The sequence below is a fragment of the Oncorhynchus masou genome, chromosome 24 (genome assembly GCF_036934945.1).
Source record: "Oncorhynchus masou masou isolate Uvic2021 chromosome 24, UVic_Omas_1.1, whole genome shotgun sequence".
NCBI lineage: Eukaryota > Metazoa > Chordata > Actinopteri > Salmoniformes > Salmonidae > Oncorhynchus > Oncorhynchus masou.
This window is the reverse complement of record NC_088235.1, coordinates 652,126-667,024: the sequence shown is the minus strand read 5'-3', so window position 1 is coordinate 667,024 and position 14,899 is coordinate 652,126. Positions and strand designations below refer to the sequence as shown.

Genomic DNA, 14,899 nt, shown 5'->3' with positions numbered 1-14,899 from the left:
TTCTAACTTTACACCAGTTTACATCAGGGACAAATAGACCTGTGGGCTGGGTGGTGCTGCTTCTAACTTTACACCAGTTTACATCAGGGACAAATAGACCTGTGGGCTGGGTGGTGCTGCTTCTAACTTTACACCAGTTTACATCAGGGACAAATAGACCTGTGGGCTGGGTGGTGCTGCTGTACACCAGTTTACATCAGGGACAAATAGACCTGTGGGCTGGTTGGTGCTGCTTCTAACTTTACACCAGTTTACATCAGGGACAAATAGACCTGTGGGCTGGGTGGTGCTGCTTCTAACTTTACACCAGTTTACATCAGGGACAAATAGACCTGTGGGCTGGGTGGTGCTGCTTCTAACTTTACACCAGTTTACATCAGGGACAAATAGACCTGTGGGCTGGTTGGTGCTGCTTCTAACTTTACACCAGTTTACATCAGGGACAAATAGACCTGTGGGCTGGGTGGTGCTGCTTCTAACTTTACACCAGTTTACATCAGGGACAAATAGACCTGTTGGCTGGGTGGTGCTGCTTCTAACTTTACACCAGTTTACATCAGGGACAAATAGACCTGTGGGCTGGTTGGTGCTGCTTCTAACTTTACACCAGTTTACATCAGGGACAAATAGACCTGTGGGCTGGTTGGTGCTGCTTCTAACTTTACACCAGTTTACATCAGGGACAAATAGACCTGTGGGCTGGTTGGTGCTGCTTCTAACTTTACACCAGTTTACATCAGGGACAAATAGACCTGTGGGCTGGGTGGTGCTGCTTCTAACTTTACACCAGTTTACATCAGGGACAAATAGACCTGTTGGCTGGGTGGTGCTGCTTCTAACTTTACACCAGTTTACATCAGGGACAAATAGACCTGTGGGCTGGGTGGTGCTGCTTCTAACTTTATCAATCTACATAACATTAGAACCTACATCAATCTACATAACATTAGAACCTACATCAATCTACATAACATTAGTACCTACATCAATCTACAGAACATTAGAACCTACATCAATCTACATAACATTAGAACCTACATCAATCTACATAACTTTAGAACCTACATCAATCTACATAATATTAGAACCTACAGTACCTACATCAATCTACATAACATTAGTACCTACATAAATCTACATAACATTAGAACCTACATCAATCTACATAATATTAGAACCTACAGTACCTACATTAATCTACATAACATTAGAACCTACATCAATCTACATAACATTAGAACCTTCAGTACCTACATCAATCTACATAACATTAGTACCTACATCAATCTACATGACATTACTACCTACATCAATCTACATAACATTAGAACCTACATCAATCTACATGACATTACTACCTACATCAATCTACATAACATTAGAACCTACATCAATCTACATAACATTAGAACCTACATCAATCTACATAACATTAGAACCTACATCAATCTACATAACATTAGAACCTACATCAATCTACATAACATTAGAACCTACATCAATCTATGTAACATTAGAACCTACATCAATCTACATAACATTAGAACCTACATCAATCTACATAACATTAGAACCTTCAGTACCTACATCAATCTACATAACATTAGAACCTACATCAATCTACATAACATTAGAACCTTCAGTACCTACATCAATCTACATAACATTAGAACCTACATCAATCTACATAACATTAGTACCTACATCAATCTACATAACATTAGTACCTACATCAATCTACATAACATTAGAACCTACATCAATCTACATAACATTAGTACCTACATCAATCTACATAACATTAGAACCTACATCAATCTACATAACATTAGTACCTACATCAATCTACATAACATTAGTACCTACATCAATCTACATAACATTAGAACCTACATCAATCTACATAACATTAGTACCTACATCAATCTACATAACATTAGAACCTACATCAATCTACATAACATTAGTACCTACAGAACCTACATCGCCTACAGCGCCTCCCTACCACTGAGGAAGTACAGTTCCCGCTCAGCCCAGTCAAAACTGTTCGCTGCTCTGGCCCCCCAATGGTGGAACAAACTCCCTCACGACGCCAGGACAGCGGAGTCAATCACCACCTTCCGGAGACACCTGAAACCCCGCCTCTTTAAGGAATACCTAGGATAGGATAAGTAATCCTTCTCACCCCCCCCCCCCCCCCTTAAATGATTTAGATGCACTATTGTAAAGTGGCTGTCCCACTGGATGTCATAAGGTGAATTCACCAATTTGTAAGTCGCTCTGGATAAGAGCGTCTGCCAAATGACTTAAATGTAAATGTAAATCAATCTACATAACATTAGTACCTGTCAATCTACATAACATTAGTACCTACATCAATCTACATAACATTAGAACCTACATCAATCTACATAACATTAGAACCTACAGTACCTACATCAATCTACATAACATTAGTACCTACATCAATCTACATAACATTAGAACCTACAGTACCTATATCAATCTACATAACATTAGAACCTACAGTACCTATATCAATCTACATAACATTAGAACCTACAGTACCTACATCAATCTACATAACATTAGAACCTACAGTACCTACATCAATCTACATAACATTAGAACCTACATCAATCTACATAACATTAGTACCTACATCAATCTACATAACATTAGTACCTACATCAATCTACATAACATTAGAACCTACATCAATCTACATAACATTAGAACCTACAGAACCTACATCAATCTACATAACATTAGAACCTACATCAATCTACATAACATTAGAACCTACAGAACCTACATCAATGTACATAACATTAGAACCTACATCAATCTACATAACATTAGTACCTATATCAATCTACATAACATTAGAACCTACATAAATCTACATAATATTAGAACCTACAGAACCTACATCAATATACATACCATTAGAACCTACATCAATTTACATAACATTAGAACCTACATCAATCTACATAACATTAGTACCTATATCAATCTACATAACATTAGAACCTACATCAATCTACATAACATCAGAACCTACATCAATCTACATAATATTAGAACCTACAGAACCTACATCAATATACATACCATTAGAACCTACATCAATCTACATAACATTAGAACCTACATCAATCTACATAACATTAGTACCTACATCAATCTACATAACATTAGAACCTACAGTACCTACATCAATCTACATAACATTAGAACCTACATCAATCTACATAACATTAGAACCTATATCAATCTCCATAACATTAGAACCTACAGAACCTACATCAATATACATACCATTAGAACCTACATCAATCTACATAACATTAGAACCTACATCAATCTACATAACATTAGTACCTACATCAATCTACAGAACATTAGAACCTACATCAATCTACATAACATTAGTACCTACATCAATCTACATAACATTAGAACCTACATCAATCTACATAACATTAGTACCTACATCAATCTACATAACATTAGAACCTACAGAACCTACATCAATCTACATAACATTAGAACCTACATTAATCTACATAATATTAGAACCTACAGAACCTACATCAATATACATACCATTAGAACCTACATCAATCTACATAACATTAGAACCTACATCAATCTACATAACATTAGTACCTATATCAATCTACATAACATTAGAACCATAATCATAACATTAGAACCTCATCAATCTCCATAACATTAGAACCTACATCAATCTACATAACATTAGAACCTACATCAATCTCCATAACATTAGAACCTACATCAATCTACATAACATTAGAACCTACATCAATCTACATAACATTAGAACCTACATCAATCTACATAACATTAGTACCGGCAATCTACATAACATTAGTACCTACATAAATCTACATAACATTAGTACCTACATAAATCTACATAACATTAGCCGGTGAGAACATCTGTTCCACTCTGTCCTGGTGAGCGGCCAGGTTGCTCTCAATCCCCTCCCTCCCTCCCTCCCTCCCTCCCTCCCTCCCTCCCTCCCTCCCTCCTTACTTTAATTCCTGTGCGATGGCAGCGATCTGTTCCACTCTGTCCTGGTGAGCGGACAGGTTGCTCTCTCAATCCCCCCCCTTCCCTCCCTCCCTCCCTCCCTCCCTCCCTCCCTCCCTCCCTCCCTCCCTCCTTACTTTAATTCCTGTGCGATGGCAGCGATCTGTTCCACTCTGTCCTGGTGAGCGGCCAGGTTGCTCTCAATCCCCCCCCCTCCCTCCCTCCCTCCTCCCTCCCTCCCTCCCTCCCTCCCTCCCTCCCTCCATACTTTAATTCCTGTGCGATGGCAGCGATCTGTTCCACTCTGTCCTGGTGAGCGGCCAGGTTGCTCTCAATCCCCCCTCTCCCTCCCTCCCTCCCTCCCTCCCTCCCTCCCTCCCTCCCTCCCTCCCTCCCTCCCTCCCTCCCTCCCTCCTTACTTTAATTCCTGTGCGATGGCAGCGATCTGTTCCACTCTGTCCTGGTGAGCGGCCAGGTCGCTCTCAAAGGCCTCGTGTTTCCTGAGCAGAGCTCTCACCTCCGTCAGAGAGCAGGACTCGTAGTCCTTCTGAGACAGCACACTGTCCTTACCTAGACACACACACACACACACACACACACACACACACACACACACACACACACACACACACACACACACACACACACAAACCATCAACAAAATCAAGGTTCGCTATTAGGAATTGATCAATTCTATTGTGATAGATAATCGATGTGCATTTCTATAGGCAGATCAGATCAGTTCAGATCAGATCAGATCAGATCAGTTCAGATTAGATCAATTCAGATCAAATCAGTTCAGGTCAATTCAGATCAGTTTATTTTATTTTTCTTATTCAGGAAATTGTCTCCCATGTTGAGCCCAGGACATCTCAGGTTGGTACTGCTGGTACGGTATATTGTACTGACTGAATAGAGAAGTGGATCTCAAAACTATTCTCTGTGACCCTCAGCCGACCCCCAACCAACCCCAGCCGGACCCAGTCGACCCCCATCCGACCCCCAGCCTACCCCCAACCGATCCCAGCCGAACCCAACCGACCCCCAGCCTACCCCCAACCAACCCCCAGCCGACCCCCAGCCGACCCCCAACCGATCCCAGCCGACCCCCAGCCGACCCCCAACCGAACCCGAGCCGTTCCAATATATTTAAGTATTCCACAACTAGCTCACCTGATTCAACTGGTCAACTAAGATAGGTCAGGACTACTACTAAATAGTGAAAGGTCTGGGGGGGTTCCCCGAGGAGAGGTTAGAGGATCCCTGGAACAGAGAGAGAACAGCCTCACCTACAGACCAGTCCTGGTGGGTAGTAACCTCCATCTGGACTCACCTACAGACCAGCCCTGGACTCACCTACAGACCAGTCCTGGACTCACCTACAGACCAGTCCTGGACTCACCTACAGACCAGCCCTGGTGGGTAGTAACCTCCATCTGGACTCACCTACAGACCAGTCCTGGTGAGTAGTAACCTTCATCTGGACTCACCTACAGACCAGCCCTGGTGGGTAGTAACCTCCATCTGGACTCACCTAGAGACCAGCCCTGGACTCACCTACAGACCAGCCCTGGACTCACCTACAGACCAGCCCTGGACTCACCTACAGACCAGCCCTGGACTCACCTACAGACCAGTCCTGGACTCACCTACAGACCAGCCCTGGTGGGTAGTAACCTTCATCTGGACTCACCTACAGACCAGCCCTGGACTCAACAACAGACCAGCCCTGGACTCACCTACAGACCAGCCCTGGACTCACCTACAGACCAGCCCTGGACTCACCTACAGACCAGTCCTGGACTCACCTACAGACCAGTCCTGGTGGGTAGTAACCTTCATCTGGACTCACCTACAGACCAGCCCTGGACTCACCTACAGACCAGCCCTGGACTCACCTACAGACCAGCCCTGGACTCACCTACAGACCAGTCCTGGACTCACCTACAGACCAGTCCTGGACTCACCTACAGACCAGTCCTGGACTCACCTACAGACCAGCCCTGGACTCACCTACAGACCAGCCCTGGACTCACCTACAGACCAGCCCTGGTGGGTAGTAACCTCCATCTGGACTCACCTACAGACCAGCCCTGGACTCACCTACAGACCAGTCCTGGACTGACCTACAGACCAGCCCTGGACTCACCTACAGACCAGCCCTGGACTCACCTACAGACCAGTCCTGGACTCACCTACAGACCAGCCCTGGACTCACCTACAGACCAGCCCTGGACTCACCTACAGACCAGCCCTGGACTCACCTACAGACCAGCCCTGGACTCACCTACAGACCAGTCCTGGACTCACCTACAGACCAGACCTGGACTCACCTACAGACCAGCCCTGGACTCACCTACAGACCAGCCCTGGACTCACCTACAGACCAGCCCTGGACTCACCTACAGACCAGCCCCTGGACTCACCTACAGACCAGTCCTGGACTCACCTACAGACCAGTCCTGGACTCACCTACAGACCAGCCCTGGACTCACCTACAGACCAGACCTGGACTCACCTACAGACCAGCCCTGGACTCACCTACAGACCAGCCCTGGACTCACCTACAGACCAGTCCTGGTGGGTAGTAACCTTCATCTGGACTCACCTACAGACCAGTCCTGGACTCACCTACAGACCAGTCCTGGACTCACCTACAGACCAGCCCTGGACTCACCTACAGACCAGTCCTGGACTCACCTACAGACCAGCCCTGGACTCACCTACAGACCAGTCCTGGACTCACCTACAGACCAGTCCTGGACTCACCTACAGACCAGTCCTGGACTCACCTACAGACCAGTCCTGGACTCACCTACAGACCAGTCCTGGACTCACCTACAGACCAGTCCTGGACTCACCTACAGACCAGCCCTGGTGGGAAGTAGCCTTCATCTGAAACTTCTCAGCCAGGTGGTTGAGACGCTCCAGCCTCCTGATCTCACTCAGCAGCCACTCTTCATAGCCCTTCTCTGCCTGCTCCAGGCCCGTCCACGCACTGGTGATGTCCTACACACACACACACACACACACACACACACACACACACACACACACACACACACACACAGGATTCAGTTTAACACACAGGAGGCCCGTTCATGGTGGTGTCCTGGGAGACACTAACAGTACAGTAAGCCCCTCCTCCCAGCCCTCCTCTGCTCCAGGCCCGTTCATGGTGGTGTCCTGGGAGACACCGAGGTTGGAAGATACAGTACAGTAAGCAGCCCTCCTCTGCTCCAGGCCTGGGAGACACCGAGGTTTGAAGATACAGTACAGTAAGCCCCTCCTCCCAGCCCTCCTCTGCTCCAGGCCCGTTCATGGTGGTGTCCTGGGAGACACCGAGGTTGGAAGATACAGTACAGTAAGCCCCTCCTCCCAGCCCTCCTCTGCTCCAGACCCGTTCATGGTGGTGTCCTGGGAGACACCGAGGTTTGAAGATACAGTACAGTAAGCCCCTCCTCCCAGCCCTCCTCTGCTCCAGGCCCGTTCATGGTGGTGTCCTGGGAGACACCGAGGTTGGAAGATACAGTACAGTAAGCCCCTCCTCCCAGCCCTCCTCTGCTCCAGGCCCCGTTCATGGTGGTGTCCTGGGAGACACCGAGGTTTGAAGATACAGTACAGTAAGCCCCCCTCCCAGCCCCTCCCTGCTCCAGACCCTTCATGGTGGTGTCCTGGGAGACACCGAGGTCCAGTAAGCCCCTCCTCCCAGCCCTCCTCTGCTCCAGACCCGTTCATGGTGGTGTCCTGGGAGACACCGAGGTTTGAAGATACAGTACAGGCTTCCTAGCCCTCCTCCAGGCCCGGGAGACACCGAGGTTGGAAGCTACAGACCTCCCGGGGGAGATTCATTGTGAAAACTGTAGGGTTAAAATGAGTCTCCGAATACCATCCTTCCAAAGGGTCATTGATAACTCAGCTAATAATCAAGGTTTGAAGATACAGTACAATTACATACATGAATATGAGATTAATGAAATCAATAAGATCTCTAAAAGCCTAATTATGATCAGGGGATGTGTTGCCCGGTCCTTCCAGTCAGTAAGCCCTCTCCTCTCCTCACCAAGACCATACGTCCCTCAGAGGGCAGGAAGGTCTTTACTGTGTGTGTGTGTGTGGGTTAAAATGAGTCTGTGTGTTCCAAAGTTGATGTCAGTGTGGTTAGGGTCAATTACATACATGAATCTGAGATTAATGAAATCAATAAGATGCCTAATGTGTGTTCTCTCGTGTGTGACTCGTGACGTGCGTGTGTCAGTGTGAAGGTCTTACTGTGTGTGTGTGTGTGTGTGTGTGTGTGTGTGTGTGTGTGTGTGTGTGACTCACTGAGACCATGTGTCCCTGAGTGGCATGTGTGGTGTGTGTGTGTGTGTGTGTGTGTGTGTCTGTGTGTGTGTGTCTGTGTGTGTGTGTGTGTGTGATGTGTGTGTTGGTGTGTGTGGTGTGTTGAAGTGTGTGTGTGTGTGTGTCCAGCACTGAGACCATGGCAGGGTCCCTCAGAGGGCACCTCTGTGTGTGTGTGTTTGTGTTGTGTCTACGTGTGTGTTACATGTGTGAGTGTAACAGTGGTGTAACAGTGGAGGGTGTGAGTCCAGTGTTAACACGCATGGGTAACAGTAGGAGTGTAACAGTAGTGAGGGTGTGGAGGATAACAGTATGTGGGTGTGTGCTGGAGTTCTCACTGAGACCATGGGTCCCTCAGAGGGCATGAAGGCAGGCCTGTTGGAGATCCTCAGCTTGGTCTGCAGGGTGTAACAAGGGTGATCTCCAGCTGACACTTCTCCTGCACCTTGGGGGGGTTTGCATGGAGGGTGTTGTCTACGGTAGTCTCTGGGTCCTCCAGTTTAACAGCATGGCAGCCATGGTCGTCTCCGGGGACTTGTTCTCCAGCCAGGGGGTCATACGGAGGATCCACTCCAACAGCTGGAGGGAACACACACGTTCAGTAACGCCATGACATGGTATCATTACATGGGTTATATGGAGGGTAACAGCATGGAGGGTAACAGTATGGAGGGTAACAGTATGGAGGGTAACAGCATGGAGGGTAACAGTATGGAGGGTAACAGTATGGAGGGTAACAGTATGGAGGGTAACAGTATGGAGGGTAACATGGAGGGTAACAGTATGGAGGGTAACAGTATGGAGGGTAACAGTATGGAGGGTAACAGCATGGAGGGTAACAGTATGGAGGGTAACAGTATGGAGGGTAACAGTATGGAGGGTAACAGTATGGAGGGTAACAGTATGGAGGGTAACAGTGGAGGGTAACAGTATGGAGGGTAACAGTATGGAGGGTAACAGTATGGAGGGTAACAGTATGGAGGGTATTAGTATAGATAACAGTATGGAGGGTAACAGCATGGAGGGTAACAGCATGGAGGAGGGTAACAGTATGGAGGGTAACAGTATGGAGGGTAACAGCATGGAGGATATGGAGGGTAACAGCATGGAGGGTAACAGTATGGAGGGTAACAGCATGGAGGGTAACAGTATGGAGGGTAACAGTATAGATAACATATGGAGGGTAACAGTATGGAGGGTAACAGTATGGAGGGTAACAGTATGGAGGGTAACATCATGGAGGGTAACAGTATGGAGGGTAACATCATGGAGGGTAACAGTATGGAGGGTAACATCATGGAGGATAACAGTATGGAGGGTAACATATGAGGGTAACAGTATGGAGGGTAACAGTATGGAGGGTAACAGTATAGATAACAGTATGGAGGGTAACAGTATGGAGGGTAACAGTAACAGTATGGAGGGTAACAGTATGGAGGGTAACAGTATGGAGGGTAACAGTATGGAGGGTAACAGTATGGAGGGTAACAGTATAGATAACAGCATGGAGGGTAACAGTATGGAGGGTAACAGTATGGAGGGTAACAGTATGGAGGGTAACAGTATGGAGGGTAACAGTATGGAGGGTAACAGCATGGAGGGTAACAGTATGGAGGGTAACAGTATGGAGGGTAACAGTATGGAGGGTAACAGTATGGAGGGTAACAGTATGGAGGGTAACAGTATGGAGGGTAACAGTATGGAGGGTAACAGTATGGAGGGTAACAGTATGGAGGGTAACAGTATGGAGGGTAACAGCAACAGTATGGAGGGTAACAGTATGGAGGGTAACAGTATGGAGGGTAACAGTATGGAGGGTAACAGCATGGAGGGTAACAGTATGGAGGGTAACAGTATGGAGGGTAACAGTATGGAGGGTAACAGTATATATGGAGTAACAGCATGGAGGGTAACAGTATGGAGGGTAACAGTATGGAGGGTAACAGTATGGAGGGTAACAGTATGGAGGGTAACAGTATGGAGGGTAACAGTATGGAGGGTAACAGTATGGAGGGTAACAGTATGGAGGGTAACAGTATGGAGGGTAACAGTATGGAGGGTAACAGTATAGATAACAGTATGGAGGGTAACAGTATGGAGGGTAACAGTATGGAGGGTAACAGTATGGATGGAGTAACAGTACAGTATGGAGGGTAACAGTATGGAGGGTAACAGTATGGAGGGTAACAGTATGGAGGGTAACAGTATGGAGGATAACAGGAGGGTAACAGTATGGAGGGTAACAGTATGGAGGGTAACAGTATAGATAACAGTATGGAGGGTAACAGTATGGAGGGTAACAGTATGGAGGGTAACAGTATGGAGGGTAACAGTATGGAGGATAACAGTATAGATAACAGTATGGAGGGTAACAGTATGGAGGGTAACAGTATGGAGGGTATAATAGTATGGAGGGTAACAGTATGGAGGGTAACAGTATGGAGGGTAACAGTATGGAGGGTAACAGTATGGAGGGTAACAGTATGGAGGGTAACAGTATGGAGGGTAACAGTATGGAGGGTAACAGTATGGAGGGTAACAGTATGGAGGGTAACAGTATGGAGGGTAACAGTATGGAGGGTAACAGTATGGAGGGTAACAGTATGGAGGGTAACAGTATGGAGGGTAACAGTATGGAGGGTAACAGTATGGAGGGTAACAGTATGGAGGGTAACAGTATGGAGGGTAACAGTATGGAGGGTAACAGTATGGAGGGTAACAGTATGGAGGGTAACAGTATGGATAACAGTATGGAGGGTATGGAGGGTAACAGTATGGATAACAGTATGGAGGGTAACAGTATGGAGGGTAACAGTATGGAGGGTAACAGTATGGAGGGTAACAGTATGGAGGGTAACAGTATGGAGGGTAACAGTATGGAGGGTAACAGTATGGAGGGTAACAGTATGGAGGGTAACAGTATGGAGGGTAACAGTATGGAGGGTAACAGTATGGAGGGTAACAGTATGGAGGGTAACAGTATGGAGGGTATGGAGGGTAACATGTATGGGAGGGTAACAGTATGGAGGGTAACATGGAGGGTAACAGTATGGAGGGTAACAGTATGGAGGGTAACAGTATGGAGGGTAACAGTATGGAGGGTAACAGTATGGAGGGTAACAGTAACAGTATGGAGGGTAACAGTATGGAGGGTAACAGTGGAGGGTAACAGTATGGAGGGTAACAGCATGGAGGGTATTAGTATAGATAACAGTATGGAGGGTAACAGCATGGAGGGTAACAGTATGGAGGGTAACAGTATGGAGGGTAACAGTATGGAGGGTAACAGTATGGAGGGTAACAGTATGGAGGGTAACAGTATGGAGGGTAACAGTATGGAGGGTAACAGTATGGAGGGTAACAGCATGGAGGGTAACAGTATGGAGGGTAACAGTATGGAGGGTAACAGTATGGAGGGTAACAGTATGGAGGGTAACAGTATGGAGGGTAACAGTATGGAGGGTATTAGTATAGATAACAGTATGGAGGGTAACAGTATGGAGGGTAACAGTATGGAGGGTAACAGTATGGAGGGTAACAGTATGGAGGGTAACAGTATGGAGGGTAACAGTATGGAGGGTAACAGTATGGAGGGTAACAGTATGGAGGGTAACAGTATGGTAACAGTATGGAGGGTAACATCATGGAGGGTAACAGTGGAGGGTAACAGTATGGAGGGTAACAGGAGTAACATCATGGAGGGTAATAGAGGGTAACAGTATGGAGGGTAACAGTATGGAGGGTAACAGTATGGAGGGTAACAGTATGGAGGGTAACAGTATAGATAACAGTATGGAGGGTAACAGTATGGAGGGTAACAGCATGGAGGGTAACAGTATGGAGGGTAACAGTATGGAGGGTAACAGCATGGAGGGTAACAGCATGGAGGGTAACAGTATGGAGGGTAACAGTATGGAGGGTAACAGTATGGATAACAGTATGGAGGGTAACAGTATGGAGGGTAACAGTATGGAGGGTAACAGTATGGAGGGTAACATCAAGGAGGGTAACAGCATGGAGGGTAACAGTATAGATAACAGTATGGAGGGTAACAGTATGGAGGGTAACAGTATGGAGGGTAACAGTATGGAGGGTAACAGTATAGATAACAGTATGGAGGGTAACAGTATGGAGGGTAACAGCATGGAGGGTATTAGTATAGATAACAGTATGGAGGGTAACAGCATGGAGGGTAACAGTATGGAGGGTAACAGTATGGAGGGTAACAGCATGGAGGGTAACAGTATGGAGGGTAACAGTATGGAGGGTAACAGTATATATGGTAACAGTATGGAGGGTAACAGTATGGAGGGTAACAGTATGGAGGGTAACAGTATGGATATGGAGGGTAGATAAACAGTATGGAGGGTAACAGTATGGAGGGTAACAGTATGGAGGGTAACAGTATAGAGATAACAGTATGGAGGGTAACAGTATGGAGGGTAACAGTATGGAGGGTAACAGTATGGAGGGTAACAGTAGGAACAGGGAGTAACAGTCATGGAGGGTAACAGTATGGAGGGTAACAGGAGGGTATGGAGGGTAACAGTATGGAGGGTAACAGTATGGAGGGTAACAGTATGGAGGGTAACAGTATGGAGGGTAACAGTATGGAGGGTAACAGTATGGAGGGTAACAGTATGGAGGGTAACAGTATGGAGGGTAACAGTATGGAGGGTAACAGTATGGAGGGTAACAGCATGGAGGGTAACAGTATGGAGGGTAACAGTATGGAGGGTAACAGTATGGAGGGTAACAGTATGGAGGGTAACAGTAACAGTATGGAGGGTAACAGTATGGAGGGTAACAGTATGGAGGGTAACAGTATGGAGGGTAACAGTATGGAGGGTAACAGTATGGAGGGTAACATTATAGATAACAGCATGGAGGGTATTAGTATAGATAACAGTATGGAGGGTAACAGTATGGAGGGTAACAGTATGGAGGGTAACAGTATGGAGGGTAACAGCATGGAGGGTAACAGTATGGAGGGTAACAGTATGGAGGGTAACAGCATGGAGGGTAACAGCATGGAGGGTAACAGTATGGAGGGTAACAGTATGGAGGGTAACAGTATGGAGGGTAACAGTATGGAGGGTAACAGTATGGAGGGTAACAGTATGGAGGGTAACAGTATGGAGGGTAACAGTATGGAGGGTAACAGTATGGAGGGTAACAGTATGGAGGGTAACAGTATGGAGGGTAACAGTATGGAGGGTAACAGTATAGATAACAGTATGGAGGGTAACAGTATGGAGGGTAACAGTATGGAGGGTAACAGTATGGAGGGTAACAGTATGGAGGGTAACAGCATGGAGGGTAACAGTATGGAGGGTAACAGCATGGAGGGTAACAGTATGGAGGGTAACAGTATGGAGGGTAACAGTATGGAGGGTAACAGTATAGATAACAGTATGGAGGGTAACAGCATGGAGGGTAACAGTATGGAGGGTAACAGTATAGATAACAGCATGGAGGGTAACAAAAGTATGGAGGGTAACAGTATGGAGGGTAACAGTATGGAGGGTAACAGCATGGAGGGTAACAGTATGGAGGGTAACAGTATGGAGGGTAACAGTATGGAGGGTAACAGTATGGAGGGTAACAGCATGGAGGGTAACAGCATGGAGGGTAACAGTATGGAGGGTAACAGTATGGAGGGTAACAGTATGGAGGGTAACAGTATGGAGGGTAACAGTATGGAGGGTAACAGTATGGAGGGTAACAGTATGGAGGGTAACAGTATGGAGGGTAACAGTATGGAGGGTAACAGTAGGAGGGTAACAGTATGGAGGGTAACAGTATGGAGGGTAACAGTATGGAGGGTAACAGTATGGAGGGTAACAGCATGGAGGGTAACAGTATGGAGGGTAACAGTATGGAGGGTAACAGCATGGAGGGTAACAGTATGGAGGGTAACAGTATGGAGGGTAACAGTATGGAGGGTAACAGTATGGAGGGTAACAGTATGGAGGGTAACAGTATGGAGGGTAACAGTATGGAGGGTAACAGTAGGAGGGTAACAGTATGGAGGGTAACAGTATGGAGGGTAACAGCATGGAGGGTAACAGTATGGAGGGTAACAGTATGGAGGGTAACAGCATGGAGGGTAACAGTATGGAGGGTAACAGTATGGAGGGTAACAGTATGGAGGGTAACAGTATGGAGGGTAACAGTATGGAGGGTAACAGTATAGATAACAGTATGGAGGGTAACAGTATGGAGGGTAACAGTATGGAGGGTAACAGTATAGATAACAGTATGGAGGGTAACAGTATGGAGGGTAACAGTATGGAGGGTAACAGTATGGAGGGTAACAGCATGGAGGGTAACAGTATGGAGGGTAACAGTATGGAGGGTAACAGTATGGAGGGTAACAGCATGGAGGGTAACAGTATGGAGGGTAACAGTATGGAGGGTAACAGTAGGAGGGTAACAGTATGGAGGGTAACAGTATGGAGGGTAACAGTATGGAGGGTAACAGTATAGA

General features: G+C 46.5%; 1 pseudogene; it reads right to left on the bottom strand.

Annotated features, from left to right (window-relative positions):
• The window catches only part of LOC135513352 (alpha-actinin-2-like), a 104,599-nt pseudogene that overhangs the window by 62,231 nt on the left and 27,469 nt on the right, over positions 1-14,899 (bottom strand).